Below are 17,295 nucleotides of genomic sequence, written 5' to 3'. Positions count from 1 at the left end.
GTACAATTATATGGAATGGAAGAGTTCATGGGGCTATTGAAATGAACCACCACACCAAAAGCAGGTCTTGGTGATGTGTATATGGTGGCATTGGGAGTCCTCTATTATAAGCTCCTTGTGGAAAACCAAATGATAAATTCCAGCAAGTACTGCTCCAAAGTAGACCAACTGAAAGCAGCACTCGACAAAAAGCATCTGGAATTAGTGAAGAGAAAATGCATAATCTTTCATCAGAGTAATGCAAGATTGCATGTTTCTTTGATGACCAAGCTTTGTTACAACTGGGCTGGGAAGTTCTGATTCATCTTCCTGTTTGCCAAACATTGCACCTTCAGATTTCCATTTATTTCAGTCTTTACAAAATTCTGTTAATGGAAAAAATTCCAATTCCCTAGAGGACTGTAAAAAAACACCTGAAACTGTTCTTTGCTCAAAAAGATAAAAAGTTTTGGGAAGATGGAATTATGAAGTTGCTTGAAAAATGGCAGAAGGTAGTAGAATAAAATCGTGAGTATATTGTTCAATAAAGTTCTTGGTGAAAATGAAAAATGTGTCTTCTATTTTTACTCATAAACTGAAGGAAACTTTTGGCCAACCCACAAACACTGTAAAAGAATGTTAAAATCAAGATGAAACCCCAAACCCTGAGAACTGATAATTTACATTTCCTGTATTTTAGCTTTTTTTGAGGACGGAAGAGAAATCTTCCAGATTTCGACAAACCATATGCTGATAGGATGAGACAAAGGATAAGATTCGTATCTTGGATCTTTCCAGACAGGCATGTTAGATGGTAACTAGAGAGGATTAATTGCTAGCTGGATCTGAGCTCAGGCTTGGGCATGGAGGGAACTGGTTTGGAAGTGTGAGGGGTTCCCTGAACTCTGGTGCAGACTATGAGGGTTTCACTCAAGGAAGGGTATGATGTGGGCATAAAACTATTCTTCAGACAGTTGGCGATGGTCTCCTTCTAGAGCCAGGTATCTTCCATTGCCTTTAGCCCCAGGCAGTCCTCTGTGTATAGGGTGCTGTCCTGTGAGGGAATGGTTTTCTTGGCTTGGCCACTTCTGTAAAATCCAAACTCCTCAGAATCCATGGGGTCCACAGTGGAATTATTGAGGAATTTCACCGTCACAAACTTCTTCAGGGCCATCAGATTCTTCTTGGAGGACTCAGTGACGCCTCTCTCTGATTAATATCTGCCCAGAAGATGCTCTGGTTGTGGTACCTGGCCTCCTTTTCAGGCTTGTGCCAGTATCTGCTTGCACCAGGTGTGCTGGCACAGCTTTGTCTGTAAGCCCAACATCCAGTGTTTTTCTGATCAAGTCATAGATGTGAGCGCTTTCTCCCAGGCACCGAGGAAGTCTAAAAACACCTGATGTTGTCCCCCAGCTGAGATGAGATTGCTCATGGGAGGTGATGGGCATCTCTGAGACACTGCCCATAGAAATTGGCCTCCCTGGGAGGATCCAATAGCATTGTAGCCCTACTGAAACCTAGGATCTTTAGCAAGAATCTTGCCAATTGTTGTTACTTGGAAGCCAAGATTCAAAAAGAAGCCGTTCACCACATCCTCTATCAGCGTCTTACCAATCCCTAAAGATAAGACATAAATTTCAGGTATTTTCTTCTCAACCATTTTTTAAAATATCACCCATGCCTAAGGGATTACAACAGCTATCTCCCATCCCATGCCAGAAATAATGATCATAATGCATCTTACATTCTGATAGTTACAGAGACTGCTTACCACTTTAGACCCATCAGTGGCAGTGGTGCCAGTGGGTCACAATGCCCTAGCACTAGGGGCATGCGGGACCCTGGAAGGAAAATGAGAGCCATGAGCCACCATCTTGATTCAATCACATGACAGCACTCTCAACAGTTTTGTTAAGAACATTTATTTCATTTTATCAGTGAGCAAGTTGAGGCTTCAGTTCAGTTCAGTCACTCAGTCGTGTTCAACTTCTCGCGACCCCGTGAACCGTAGCATGCCAGGCCTCCCTGTCCATCACCAACTCCTGGAGTTCACTCAAACTCATGTCCATTGAGTCAGTGATGCCATCTAGCCATCTCATCCTCTGTCGTCCCCTTCTCCTCCTGCCCCCAATCCCTCCCAGCATCAGGGTCTTTTCCAATAAGTCAACTCTTCACATGAGGCGGCCAAAGTACTGGAGTTTCAGATTTAGCATCATTCCTTCCAAAGAACACCCCTGACTGATCTCCTTTAGAATGGACTGGTTGGATCTCCTTGCAGTCCAGAGGACTCTCAAGAGTCTTCTCCAACACCACAGTTCAAAAGCATCAATTCTTTGGCGCTCAGCCTTCTTCACAGTCCAACTCTCACATCCATACATGACCACTGGAAAAACCATAGCCTTGACTAGATGGACATTTGTTGGCAAAGTAATGTCTCTGCTTTTGAATATGCTATCTAGGTTGGTCATAACTTTCCTTCCAAGGAGTAAGCGTCTTTTAATTTCATGGCTGCAGTCACCATCTGCAGTGATTTTGGAGCCCCCCAAAATAAAATCTGACACTGTTTCCACTGTTTCCCCATCTATTTCCCATGAAGTGATGGGACCAGATGCCATGATCTTCGTTTTCTGAATGTTGCGCTTTAAGCCACCTTTTCACTCTCCTCTTTCACTTTCATCAAGAGGCTTTTTAGTTCCTCTTCACTTTCTGCCATAAGGGTGGTGTCATATGCATATCTGAGGTTATTGATATTTCTCCTGGCAATCTTGATTCCAGCTTGTGCTTCTTCCAGCCCAGCGTTTCTCATGATGTACTCTGCATAGAAGTTAAATAAGCAGGGTGACAGTATACAGCCTTGACGAACTCCTTTTCCTATTTGGAACCAGTCTGTTGTTCCATGTCCAGTTCTAACTGTTGCTTCCTGACCTGCATATAGGTTTCTCAAGAGACAGATCAGGTGGTCTGGTATTCCCATCTCTTTCAAAATTTTCCACAGTTTATTGTGATCCACACAGTCAAAGGCTTTGGCATAGTCAATAAAGCAGTAATAGATGTTTTTCTGGAACTCTCTTGCTTTTTCCATATCCAGCAGATGTTGGCAATTTGATCTCTGGTTCCTCTGCCTTTTCTAAAACCAGCTTGAACATCTAGAAGTTCATGGTTCACATATTGCTCAAGCCTGGCTTGGAGAATTTTGAGCATTACTTTACTAGCTTGTGAGATGAGTGCAATTGTGCGGTAGTTTGAGCGTTCGTTGGCATTGCCTTTCTTTGGGACTGGAATGAAAACTGGCCTTTTCCAGTCCTGTGGCCACTGCTGAGTTTTCCAAATGTGCTGGCATATTGAGGGCAGCACTTTCACAGCATCATCTTTCAGGATTTGAAAGAGCTCAACTGGAATTCCATCACCTCCACTAGCTTTGTTCGTAGTGATGCTTTCTAAGGCCCACCTGACTTCACATTCCAGGATGTCTGGCTCTAGGTCAGTGATCACACCATCGTGATTATCTGGGTCGTGAAGATCTTTTTTGTACAGTTCTTCTGTGTATTCTTGCCGCCTCTTTTTAATATCTTCTGCTTCTGTTAGGTCCATACCATTTCTGTCCTTTATCGAGCCCATCTTTGCATGAAATGTTCCCTTGGTATCTCTAATTTTGTTGAAGAGATCCCTAGTCTTTCCCATTCTGTTGTTTTCCTCTATTTCTTTGCATTGATCGCTAAAGAAGGCTTTCTTATCTCTCCTTGCTATTCTTTGGAACTCTGCATTCAGATGCTTATATCTTTCCTTTTCTCCTTTGCTTTTTGCTTCTCTTCTTTTCACAGCTCTTTGTAAGGCCTCCCCAGACAGCCATTTTGCTTTTTTGCATTTCTTTTCTATGGGAATGGTCTTGATCCCTGTCTCCTGTACAAAGTCATGAACCTCCGTCCATAGTTCATCAGGCACTCTATCTATCAGATCTAGTCCTTTAAATCTATTTCTCACTTCCACTGTATAATCATAAGGGATTTGATGTAGGTCATACCTGAATGGTCTAGTGGTTTTCCCTACTTTCTTCAATTTCAGTCTGAATTTGGCAATAAGGAGTTCATGGTCTGAGCCACAGTCAGCTCCTGGTCTTGTTTTTGCTGACTGTATAGAGCTTCTCCATCTTTGGCTGCAAAGAATATAATCAATCTGATTTCAATGTTGACCGTCTGGTGATGTCCATGTGTAGAGTCTTCTCTTGTGTTGTTGGAAGAGGATGTTTGCTATGACCAGTGCATTTTCTTGGCAAAACTCTATTAGCCTTTGCCCTGCTTCATTCCGTATTCCAAGGCCAAATTTGCCTGTTACTCCAGGTGTTTCTTGACTTCCTACTTTTGCATTCCAGTCCCCTATAATGAAAAGGACATCTTTTTTGGGTGTTAATTCTAAAAGGTCTTGTAGGTCTTCCTAGAACCGTTCAACTTCAGCTTCTTCAGTGTTACTGGTTGGGGCATAGGCTTGGATCACTGTGATATTGAATGATTTTCCTTGGAAACGAACAGAGATCATTCTGTCGTTTTTGAAATTGCATCCAAGTACTGCATTTCAGACTCTTTTGTTGACCATGATGGCTACTCCATTTCTTCTAAGGGATTTCTGCCCACAGTAGTAGATACAATGGTCATCTGAGTTAAATTCACCTATTCCAGTCCACTTTAGTCCACTGATTCCTAGAATGTCGATGTTCATTCTTTCCATCTCCTGTTTGACCACTTCCAATTTGCCTTGATTCATGGACCTAACATTCCAGGTTCCTATGCAATATTGTTCTTTACAGCATCTGACCTTACTTCTATCACCAGTCACATCCACAACTGTGTATTGTTTTTGCTTTGGCTCCATCCCTTCATTCTTTCTGGACTTATTTCTCCACTGATCTCCAGTAGCATATTGGGCACCTACCGATATGGGGAGTTCCTCTTTCAGTATCCTATCATTTTGCCTTTTCATACTGTTCATGGGGTTCTCAAGGCTAGAATACTGAAGTAGTTTGCCATTCCCCTCTCCAGTGGACCACATTCTGTCAGACCTCTCCACCATGACCCACCTGTCTTGGGTGGTCCCACACGGCATGGCTTAGTTTCACTGAGTTAGACAAGGCTGTGGTCCATGTGATCAGATTGACTAGTTTTCTGTGAGTATGGTTTCAGTGTGTCTGCCCTCTGATGCCCTCTCGCAACACCTACTGTCTTACTTGGGTTTCTTTTACCTTGGACGTAGGGTATCTCTTCACAGCTGCTCCAGCAAAGCACAGCCACTGCTCCTTACCTTGGATGAGGGGTATCTCCTCACAGCCACCCCTCCTAACCTTGAAGTTGGGGTTTAGGGAGAACTAAATGACTTGCCTTCTGGCCACTGGGTTAAAGAGAGGAGGTTCCTGTCTTGGCTCTCCATCTGTTGGTCATCTTGTTAACCAATGGTCCTAAACCACGAGATCATCTCTAGCTCACTGTTGTAAATGAACAGTCTTTTCCAGTTGACCTCCGAACCTCTGAGTGCCCACTCTTTTGAATTGGAATCAGATTTTATTTTAATTTTAGATTTTAAGATCAGGCCCAGCCACGTTTGATTATTGTGCAGTATTTGCTAAAACAGAGTTTTCCACCCACAGTTTGTGTCAGCCTCAATATATAGAATCAGATTTTTGAAGGTGTCCACAATCGACTTTGCCCTTTGAACTTAAAAGTGCTGCTGGGAGTAACTTTAAAGTGCGGCGGTGGGGTTGGGGGGGGGTGTGTGTGAATCGGCTATCTGTAGTTCTAGCTGATCACACAGTCTTAAATGCTCACACTGTAAAAATACTGCATATATATTTTAAACTGGTAATGTGTTGTACTTAGCACAAAATTCAAATGGCAGAAAAGAATATTAAGGAAAAGCTTACTCCCACCTTCACCCTTGAATGAGCCAGGTAACTGCTATCACCAAAGATATTTTATGAAATGCTTTATGATTACTGCACAATGAGAACCCTTTCCTTCTCCAGCCAATCTGTCTGTATGTTCTGCCTGATGGTAGACTGCATGGTTCAACAGTGGTAAGTGGTTTCCGTAACTATTAGAATATAAGATCCGTTATGATGATAAATTTCTAGTGCTTTTTTAAAGTCAATGTTGGGTGCTTTCTCAAAAAACTGTTTAGTGAAAACTTCTCCCCTTCAAATGTGACCATTTTACAGAACTTTGACCATTTTAGCAAAAGAAAAGTGATTCTGGTGAGCTGAGTGTCTAAAGTAGAGGTTCATTTAAAATTTGGTTTTCTTTCACTTTTGGCTTATTTTTTTTGAATAGGCAATACATTCACATAAAATGTGAAATGCACAAAAGGATGTACACTGAAAAGTTTCTCTGTTCCCAGCCACCACTAGAAACTCCCAAAGTCATTGTTTTTGTATCACCTTCTTACATCTGCCTCCAAAAATATTTAAGGCTTATGTAAGCAAAGTCATATACACACAAAATTATTTCTATATTATATATATTACATATCTGTCTGCTTATTTAAATCAAAGATGCTTGACCATATGTGTTCATCAAAATCACATGGGCAACTTTTAGATAATCCATGCACCTGTACCCTCAAGGCCTTATTCACTGTTTGTAACTGTCATTTTAAAAAATTGCCCATGGTTGTTCTGGTGGGCTTCCCTAGATATGAGCCAGCAGCCTGAGATACAATCACTCAGACCCGGGGAACCCACCGGGAAGCTACGGGGCCCATGCCCAGGCGACTTGGGCAGGAAAACAGCTGCGTGGGTCACTCTGTGAGCAATTGGTTCCACCACCCAGGGTTAAGGGCATCTGCAACCACTCAGCTGATAAGTCTAAAGGTAAATTGTCCCTTAAAAGGCACTGTCTCCAGATTAATAAAATCAGTACTGCAATTACCTGTGTATAAATCACTTAGTTCTCTGGCCTGATTTTTTTAAACACACCCTACTTTTCCCCCTCTGATTTTTATAGTTATTCATCATACAAAACAGAAAATACAGTAAAGCATCAAGAAAAAGAGGTACCCATAATTACATAGCCTAGAGGTAACTACTGGGAACATTTGCTTTATTTTATTTAGTTTTTAAATTGTGTAAGTAATATATGAACACTTCTGGATTTAAGCAAATCTACCCGGACATTATCTGTATGTATTTAGTATGTAACACTAATACATAAAGGGTAAGGAAGGACTTAAAACACACACATTGTTACATCCAACAAAAATCTACAATGATTACTTAATATCCAACCTATTCTGCACTGACTTTTCCCCAGATGGTCTCAAATTTCTTTTTAGAGTTCATTAGCAACACTTTGACAGACACTCTGCCAGTTTTTGCTCCCTGCTTCTCCCCAGGTGACCGTCTACAATACTTAAATACTGTAAAGTACACACAGCCTTTCCCTCTCTTGTGCTGTGTGCTGTGCTACGTTGCTTCAGTTATGTCTGACTCCTTGCGCCCCTATGGACTGTAGGCCACCAGGTTCCTCTGTCCATGGGATTCTCCAGGCAAGAATACTGGAGTGGAGTTGCCATGCCCTCCTCCAGGGGATCTTCCTGACACAAGGATCAAACCTGCATCTCGTCGTTGGCAGGTGGGTTCTTTACCACTAGCACCGCCTGGGAAACCCTTCCCTCTCCTAACTGTATTTTATACTGGTGTGTCTTACCTTGTAGCTTTGTTTAAATGGTTCTAAGACATTCCAGGGTAGAAATGTTATAACGTAGCAATCAATTTCATAAAGATGGACTTTTAGGTTATCTCCAGTTTTTTATTATTATAAATAATACTACAGCATGTATCTCTATTTCTTGAGAATAAGGCTCAAGATACGAATTTACCGGGACGAAGAAGTCCTCATGTTATAGCCATGAGTTTCGGGAAACAAACTCACTCAGAAGGACAATGCAGATAGTGGAGTGCAGTTTATTACACCGGCGGGCCCAAGGCAGCGTCTCCTCTTAGCCAAGGACCCCGACCAGCATTTGTGAAAATCTTTTATACCCCATGTGTACGTGACTGAACCCACCACCCCAAATTCCTTGAGACTTACATAAACCAAGGAAAATACAATCCCAATAACCCCATGACTCACGTGCTATGTGCTCATGTGCTCAGTCAAACAATTAGCCAATAATCAATAACCCCAAGGTTACACTCCGATAGATACAGAAAAATTTATGGCCTGTCTGGAGGAAGGGGTGATTAGTGTGTGTTTTCTCTTAGGCGATGAGTAACCTAGATACGATCTTCAAGGTTCCCCTGTCTGGAGGGGGTCTTATCCTTCTGTTGTTTTCATAAGCACTAAACACAGAGTTCAGAGTCCATTGGAAAGGTGGCTGAGCATGGTCAGCATGAACAGGCCTGAGATGGAGTCCAGGCCCTATGAATTCCTTCTTCACTCACCCTTCTTTCTTTCCCTCCCCCAAGTGATAAGAATGGAGAGCCTAGGAGGAGCCACTCACTGCTGTTTCCCTGCAACGTGGTCATCCTCTGCCTTAGAGCTAAATGTTTAAAAATGTCTTTTATTTATTTATTTGGGTGAGCCAGGTCCCAGTTGCAGCATGTGACATCTTTCAGTTGTGACATGTGGAATCTTAGCTCCCTGACCAGGGACTAAAACCGGACCGCCCATATTGGGTGCGTAGAGTCTCAGCAACTGGACCCCCAGGGAAGTTCCTTATAGCTAAAATTTTTATAGCACACAAAGTAATTTCTTTCTTTATCCAGGGATACTTTGCATCTCATTTGTCTTGGCAGGCTTACATTTTTTAAATGGAGCATTTTATCAAAACAATTGTAGATTTACATACAGTTGTGAGAAACACTATGCAGAGATCCCTTGTATATGTTCCCCCAAGGCTAAATTTAGCAAAACTATCATATAATATCACAACCAAGATGTTGACATTGATACAATTCACAATCTTATTCAGATTTTCCCACTTTTGCTTGTACTTATGCATGTATGTATTAAGTTTTATGCAATTTTATCACATGTGTGGGGTGGTGTATCTACCACTGTATTCGATACTGAATGGTTCCAGTGCCACAGAGAATCTTCATATTGTCTTATTAAAATCATACCCCCTTCCTTCACATTTTAAAAAGACTCTTGATAAATATTCCAAACTACTTCCTGGAAAAGTATTAGCAAAATTGGATATCATTCTAAAAATGTAATATATTAGTGGAGAACAAAAATTTCACTGTCCTACCTTTATTTAACATAAAAGACTTTAACCATCTTTTAATACATTTATTATCAACTTGATTCTCAAAGAGTATTACCAGTCCTTTCCTAGAGGATATAGGACAGACAGTTCTTTCATTTCTTTGGATATTCAATTCTTCAAAACATTATTGTCAGCAAAAATCAAATCACTGAAGCTGCCAAATGCAATAAGCATACAGACTTCTATCTTTAACAAAGCTGATACTAACTTTATAGAAACTCTTCTCATGGTTTTGAGACAATAGTATTTTCCTTAATGGGGTTTTCTGGCTGAGGGCAGAGTGGAAGACTGCAAACATTATTTCTAAAAGGGATTTGATCTAAATCAAAAGATATTTACCTTTCCTAAGTACAATTCAATGAAAAATCATTTTATTTTCTTTGAGTGGAGGTCGCCTCTGGGAGGAGGGGCCCTCACAGTCTCTCTCCCTGAGAAAAGAGCTTACTCTTTCTGCTCGTTATTGGTCAGGGTAATCCAAGTCATCATTGCAGCAGGCTCCTTTTGTGGTGTCAGAATTCTTACTGATCTACAGTGAATCAGTGGGATCTACCTTTTATTATAAGCTATCATTTCTCCTAAAGGCAGAGCACTGCTGAACTTGCAATTGAGGAGATTATAAACAACAATATAGGGATGGATTTGGACTAGAAGGAATGTAAAAAACAACATAGGTGGGGATAGGTGGAATTAGAAGGGATTCTGCACAAATACATCAATATAGCATGGGGAGTTACTTGGGCCAGGAATGCAATTTAGGATAAATCGTTCCTCAGTTAGCCTGGAAAAATGAAGACATACAATACATAGAAGATGCAATTTAATTTTAGCCATGTAGTCATGCACATTTCAGATCTAGAAATCATATACAGAATATAAGCAAAGATCTGACTCTTAAAGACTCTCTTTCTCTCTCTCTTATATATATGTATATGTGTATATGTATGTATGTATATATGTATATATATACACATTAAATGCATATATCCCTTGCCCCTACAATTCTACTTTGGGGAGTTAATCCTCTGCATGTATTTGTATACATATGAAAGTGACATTCGTGTACAAGGGTATTGTTGCAGCATTGTTTATAATAAGAGAGCTCTTATTTATCAGTCAGCTCTGAATCCAAAGTATGTGAAATGATTACATGAAGTTTGGATTGTGGTTTTTAGCGTCTTTCCATCCAGAGGCAGAACAGAATCTGATCCACTGTTCATTTTTATCCCTTGAACTCACATTGAACAAAGTTCTGAGCTTGGGCAAGTCACCTGATTGGTTCTTACTGAGAATCCTTCAAGGAGTTAGCTTCTCATTCTAAGACTAGCACATGGCCAGGAGTCGTGGTGTTCTCAACTGTCTTTTACATTAGAAGTCTGAGCAGGGAGGTTTGGGGGAATTTGCTGTTTGCTGAAGTGTTCTGTAAGCAGAGGAAGTGAGGGATGCGGAACTGTCCTCATGATTCCTTCCTTCTTACTCTTCCCTCAGGACCAGAAGCAAAAGGCCCCAAATCTACCTTATATAAAAGCCACACAAGGTATTACAATTTGGAACGAAAGTTCAGGCCTGAGTTCTTATGATTTTGAACAGTCTTAAGCAACATTTGTGTTTCACAGTCTGTTTTAAAGACATTTAATTGCTCTCATAATTTGTGGTGTACTGAGTTTTGGTAAAAATTAACAGTTAAAAATATATCTTTATCTACATATATAGAGCCAAAAGAATAAAGGTAAGCATACTGTCTGTAATGATTATTTGAAATATCCTTGAAATGTTACAACTAAAGTTTTCAGGAAAAGAAAGATAAAAGTGAAGGATGAAATAAAGGGATCATTGCTTTCATCTAATCAAAGCTGGCCTGAAATTTTGCATCTTTATTTCTCTGTAATTTGTAGGCCTTCTGTGTTCTAGATCAGGACTTGGCAAACTTTTTCTGCAAAGGGCCTGATAGTAAATATTTTAGGTTTGACAGGTTACATGATTTCTGTTGTGGCCGCTCTTTATAGAATGAAAGCTGCCCTAGACAACGCATAAGTGAATGAGTGTGGCTGTGTTTCAGTATGAATTTATCTAACGACACTGAAATTTGAATCTCATATAATTTTTATGTGAATATCTAATATTCACATATAATTTAATGCCCTTTTGGTTTTCCTTCATTAAAAATGTGGAAATCATTCTTAACTCCAGGATCTTACAAAAGCAGACGGTGGGCAGGATTTGGCCAGCAGGTAATCTTGGGCCAATAACGTCAAAATATGCAATAAACAGTGGGCTATGGCACCATTTTGAGCCCTCACCCTTATTCAGCAACCCATTATGCTGTCCAGAGGCTCTGTGGGTCAAGGGGTCTCTGGGCTTGAACTCGTGGTAAAATAATAATTTGGGGAATAATTGTCACATTTGTGTTTTGCTAAGTTGTCGTATTCCCACTCCCAAGAGTGGCATCATGCTTGGAAACTCATCTCCTCGTGTGATTATAGTACCAGAACAAAAACTTTAGAACTTTTCTCTTGTGATGGTACTTTTAAAGATTTTGGCACATAATGAGCATTCAGTGAATGCTAGCTCATCACCGTCATTCCCCAACTGCCTATAGTAGAACTTTCAAGCATCACAAAGTTTTAGGGTGGATGCCTCAGAGCTCATTCCTTGCAAGTCATTCATTTTATAGATAAGGAAACTGGAGGAGCTCGACTGACTTGTCCCGAGTCACACAACTGTTAGTGTCAAGGCTGATGACAAACTTTTCTCCTTGAACATCTCAGGGTGAGTATATCTTTTTGGAACTCTTTCAAAGGCTGGAAACTCTTTCAAACTCTTCCAACTGAAGAGTGATATGGTAAAAGGAACATTGTCCAAGATCCCAAGGCAACTTAAAAGCAGCTCAAGTCCATTGCTTAGCTGCCGGGGTCCAGCCCCAGTGGATCCAGGGAATTCGAAGCAGGGACAGCGTCGGCGAGGGTCAGGAAACAATTGCTTAATTAAACGTTAACTAAGGATATAAATAGTGGTTAAATAAGGATAGCTCAGTGAGAAAATTTAGTGGAGAAAAGAGGCTGAATAACTTGGTTTACGTGGAAAGCTAATAAAATTCAAAAATAAGGAATTTGCGTCACCTGCGTAGGCCGCAGGCGTCCTCCTGTTCTCCCAAAGGAGAGGAGACACTAAGGCCTCCCTGGTCAGATCTTAGAAGCCCAGGCAAAATTAGTAGGCTTGACGAGCCTCTGCTCCCCAGATGGAAATTCAGCCAGAAGGTGAGAGAAAGAATGACATGGAGAGACCAAGTTTCGGTGAACAAAGGGCGTATTTTATTTTCCAAAGTAGTTTTATACCTTAAGTTGTGCATAGAGGATAATGGGGGAAGGGGTAGAGTCATTCAAGGACAGCAGTTCCTGATCCTAATTGAAGCCAGGCTTTCAAACTTATCACATGCAAAAGTTTAGGTGATTTACATCATCTTCTGGCCAGGAGGCCTGTTAACATTTTAAGATCCTTTCTTCAGAAAACTTATTTTTCTCTAAAGGTGATTATTCTAAAGTCAGGCGCCACCCTCCAAAAGGTAGATAAAGTTGCATTCCTATAGGGCAAAGGTGTGGTGGGCTATAACAAGAAAAGAATTAACTCAAGGGTCCAAGGTTACAAACATTAAAGCTACTGCTTACATTTCTATACACCAATTATATCAATCAATACACAGCCAGGGACACAGCAGGTAAGGGATATGGAGACTTAGCAGCAAATATTGGCCCAACAAGTGAAAAACCCTTCACCAATACAATTTCTAATCAATCTTTTAACTGCTCAAAGGAATCTGTATTTAGACAGTTTAGAACATCTCATGCCTCTCACAGTTGGGAGGCTCTGAACAATCACATGTGGCCGGAAAAACCTATCCAGGCAGGCTAGAGGAATTCCAGAGGAGTTTGTAGGTTGAAACACTGTCACACCCAGGAACTTTATTAACTGGAGCTGTAAGTTAACTCTTTTTTCAGAGAGAGGTAGTGGGGGACAGCCCCCCTTAAAGTCAGAGGTGTAGGTGAGAGCACAAAGCAGAAAGTAGGCAGACTCTGGTTTTGGGGGTAGATGCTTGAGAATTTCCAGGGGGACTCCTGAGGCTCGATCCCGCCTTTGCGTATGCCAAGCCTCCTTCCTCATGACCTTTGCCACGGGCAGAGTTCCTTACGCTGGCTCCCGGCACTTAGCCTTCTCTGAAACTGTCAAGAGCAAAACTACAAAGCTAAGGTAATCAAAATGGCATGGTATTGGCACAAAAAAAAACAGAGATCCTGGAAATAAGTCCTCACACCTATGGTCAATCAAGCTTCAACAAAGGAGGCAAGAATATACAATGGGGAAAAGAGTCTCTTCAGTGAGTGGTGTTGAGAAAGCTAGATAGAGGCAAGTAAATCAACAAAGTTAGAACCCACCCTCACATTGTATGCAGAAAACAAACTCAAAATGGTTTAAAGACTTATAAGGTGACTCCATACAACTCCTAGAAGAGAACACAGGCAAAACATTCTTTGACATAAATCATACCAATGTTTTCTTAGGTTGGTTGCTTAAGGCAATAGAAATAAAAGCAAAAGTAAACAAATGGGACCTAATCAAATTTATAAGTTTTTCCACAGCAAAGGAAACCATAAACAAAATGAAAAGACAACCTATGAAATGGGAGAAAATATTTACAAAAGAGGTTTCATTTCTAGGATATTCAAACAGCTCATAGAAGTCAATAACAAAATATAGCCCAACAGAAAAATGGGCTGAAGACTTAAATAGACATTTCTCCAAAGAAGGCCAACAAGCACGTGAGAAGATGTTCATCACTGCTAATATTAGAGAAATACAAATCAAAATGACAGTGAGGTACCACCTCACACCAGTCAGAATGGCCATCTTTAAAAAGTCTACAAATAACAAATGCTGGAGAGGGTGTGGAGAAAAAGGAACTCTCCCACGCTGTTGATGGGAATGTAAACTGGTGCAGCCACTATGGAAAATAGTATGGAGGTTCCTCAAAAGACTAAAAATAGAGTTGCCATATGATCCAGCAATCCCATTCCTGGGTATATATCTGGATGAAACTCTAATTCAATAGGATACATGCACCATTATGTTGATAGCAGCACTGTTTACAATAGTCAGGACATGGAAGCAGCCTAAATATCCATCGACAGATGAGTGAAGAAGATGTGGTATATCTGCACAGTGGAATACTACTCAGCCATAAAAAGAACGAAATAATGCCATTTGCAACGACATGGATGGATCTAGAGATTATCATACCAAGTGAAATAAGTCAAAAAGGAACAACAAATTCCATATGATATCACTTATACATGGAATCTAAAATATGACACAAGTGAACTTGTCTATGGAGCAAAAACAGACTCACAGACATAAAAACAGACTTGTTGTTGCCAAAGGGGAGGGAAGCTGGGAGATGGATCAATTGGGAGTTTGGAATTAACTAGATGCAAACTATTATATATGTATAATGGATAAACAGCAACGTCCTACTGTATAGCACAGGAAACTATATTATCCTGTAATAAACCCTGGTGGAAAACAATATATATATATATTGTTGTGTATGTGGGTGTGCGTGCCTCTGCATGCTCAGTCATGTCCAACTCTTTGAGACCCCATGGATTGTAGCCCACCAGGCTCCTCTGTCCATGGAATTCTCCAGGCAAGAATACTGGAGTGGGTTGCCATTTCCTTCTCCAGGGGATCTTCCTGACCCAGAGGTTGAACCTGCGTTTCTTGTGTTTCCTGCATTGGCAGGCAGATTCTTTACCATTGCGCTTCCTGGAAAGCCTATATATGTATGTATGTGTGTGTGTGTATGTGTGTGTGTGTATATATATATATATATATATATATGTATAAAAAACTGAGTCACTTTGCTGTAAAGTAGAAACTAACACAACATTGTAAGTCAATTATACTGCAATAAAATTTTTATTGCAGTATAATAAATTAAAAAATAAAACTCTCCAGAGGATAGCATAAATCACATAATAAATCATATGAAAAGTGAAAGTTGCTCAGTCATGTTCGACTCTTTGTGACCCCATGGACTGTATAGTCCATGGAATTCTCCAGGCCAGGATACTGGAGTGGGTAGCCATTCCCTTCTCCAGGGGATCTTCTTAATCCGGGGATCAAACCCAGGTCTCCCGCATTGCTGCTGCTGCTGCTAAGTCACTTCAGTCATGTCTGACTCTGTGCGACCCCACAGACGGCAGCCCACCAGGCTCCCCCATCCCTGGGATTCTCCAGGCAAGAACACTGGAGTGGGTAGCCATTCCCTTCTCCAGGGGATCTTCCCAACCCGGGGATCGAACCCAGGTCTCCTGCATTGCAGGTGGATTCTTTACCAGCTGAGCCACAAGGGAAGCCTGTAAACAATAATAAAATCTCTTGCCTTCATCTACCACATCCACAGTACTTCCAACTGCCCAAGAACACCCCTCCCTATCATTCAAGCTCTCCACAAGTATTACTTGTTTCTCCCTCTTCTCACTCACTCCTCCAGGAGAAAAGATCCTCCTTGTTTGGGAGAGGGAGGCAGAGGGGAAGTCTTTTGCCATTTGCAGGCTTGGTTTTGGCAGGTTGGCAGAGGAGCCAACGCTGTGGACACTTTCATGATAAGACCCTATCACATCCTTAGAAAGGTAGCTGGGGGTGAGAGGGAGTGATGATGGGTGGGGGCATATATGCCCAGAGTGGGAATTTTCCAATAAACACTCAAGGAAAAAACATTGACTTGCAAGTTGTGAGACAATGATGAAAAGATGTTGAGAAAGGAAGACTGTGGGGTACAGAGAAGGTGGTCAAAGAGAGATACGAGTTTCACAGGCTGGGTCCCTCAGCAAATGACAAAAGGCCCAGTACCTCCCCCACCATAGCTTAGGACTGGGCTGCACTTCTGTACACCCTCCCAAGTTCTCTCCCATCAGCTTTTGAGTTGGCGCTGCTAGATGAAGCCTTTCCCTGCCATACATGAGTATGTCTTACTGGGTCTCTCAGTTCTGCTTCTTTCCCAAGTAAACCTGAGATTTGGATCTGGTCATCCTGGCTTTTTGAGTGGTCATCCAGTCTTGTTGAGCTGGAGCACTTAGTGGCCAAGGAGGGATGAATATCCAGGACACCTGTGGCTAATCAGGGTGGGTCCTGCTCTCCAGTGATCCTGTGGGGTGCTGACCATGCTGTGCTGGGTCCACAGAGGTCTATGGAGGGAATATGTGTTGAATTACTGCAGCTCGAATTACTGTTGAATTACTGTCCAGACTTTCTGGAGGATTTGGATGGAGTTGGAATCATACAGTCTATAGTTCTCTGTTTCTGTCTATATGAAAGAACTATGAAGGACTGAATCACATCTACCCTTCCCAGAATATATGAGTTTTCAAATGAAATGAAAGCCAACAAGCAAATGCATACATTCTGCAGATAAATGAGTAAAGAGCTTTTATCTAGTCTTGTAATTAAGGATTAAAATGTTCTACCCTCACACAAAACCTGCATGTCTCATCCGGACTAATTATAAAAGTCATCACCATCATGGCTGAGCCAGGGCTCCTTCCATCCAGGGAGAGAGGCTCACAGATCACCATGTGGCAGATGTGTAAGACTGAGGACTGTCTCCTGGTCAGTCAGTCTGACACCCTACTGAACTGAGGTTGTTAAGTGGCTGGCCTTGTGGAGGGAACAGTCCCCCAGGTGGACGCGGAATGAAGAGAAGATGGGTTCAAGGCACATGTAGCAATCTGAGCAAGGAACATGTCTCATAAGGGCCCACTATGTTCATTTCTTCATCCATTCAACAAACCTTTAATCAAGTTAAATGTTTGTTTATGACCTATGCCCCAGGCATGGGTCTAGACTCCAGGGGTAGAGCAGAAAAGAAAGCAAATTCCCACCTTTTGTGGAGGATGTCTTCCAGTGGGAAGAGAGAGAACGCAAACGGCTGACTCAGGTACATCTTAGGGCTGAGTGAGAAGGGCAGGGAGGGAGAATGATGAGAAGATTGCTGTTTGGGGTAAGTGTCCA

The 17,295-nt window shown here is 41.5% G+C and overlaps 1 pseudogene; it reads right to left on the bottom strand.

Moving 5' to 3' along the window:
• Window positions 1–905: 905 nt before the first annotated feature.
• Window positions 906–1,432, bottom strand: LOC133255238 (palmitoyl-protein thioesterase 1-like; annotated as a pseudogene).
• Window positions 1,433–17,295: the final 15,863 nt, after the last annotated feature.

Source organism: Bos javanicus, chromosome 10 (assembly GCF_032452875.1).
Source record: "Bos javanicus breed banteng chromosome 10, ARS-OSU_banteng_1.0, whole genome shotgun sequence".
Classification (NCBI taxonomy): Eukaryota; Metazoa; Chordata; class Mammalia; order Artiodactyla; family Bovidae; genus Bos; species Bos javanicus.
This window is presented reverse-complemented; position numbering and strand designations above follow the sequence as displayed.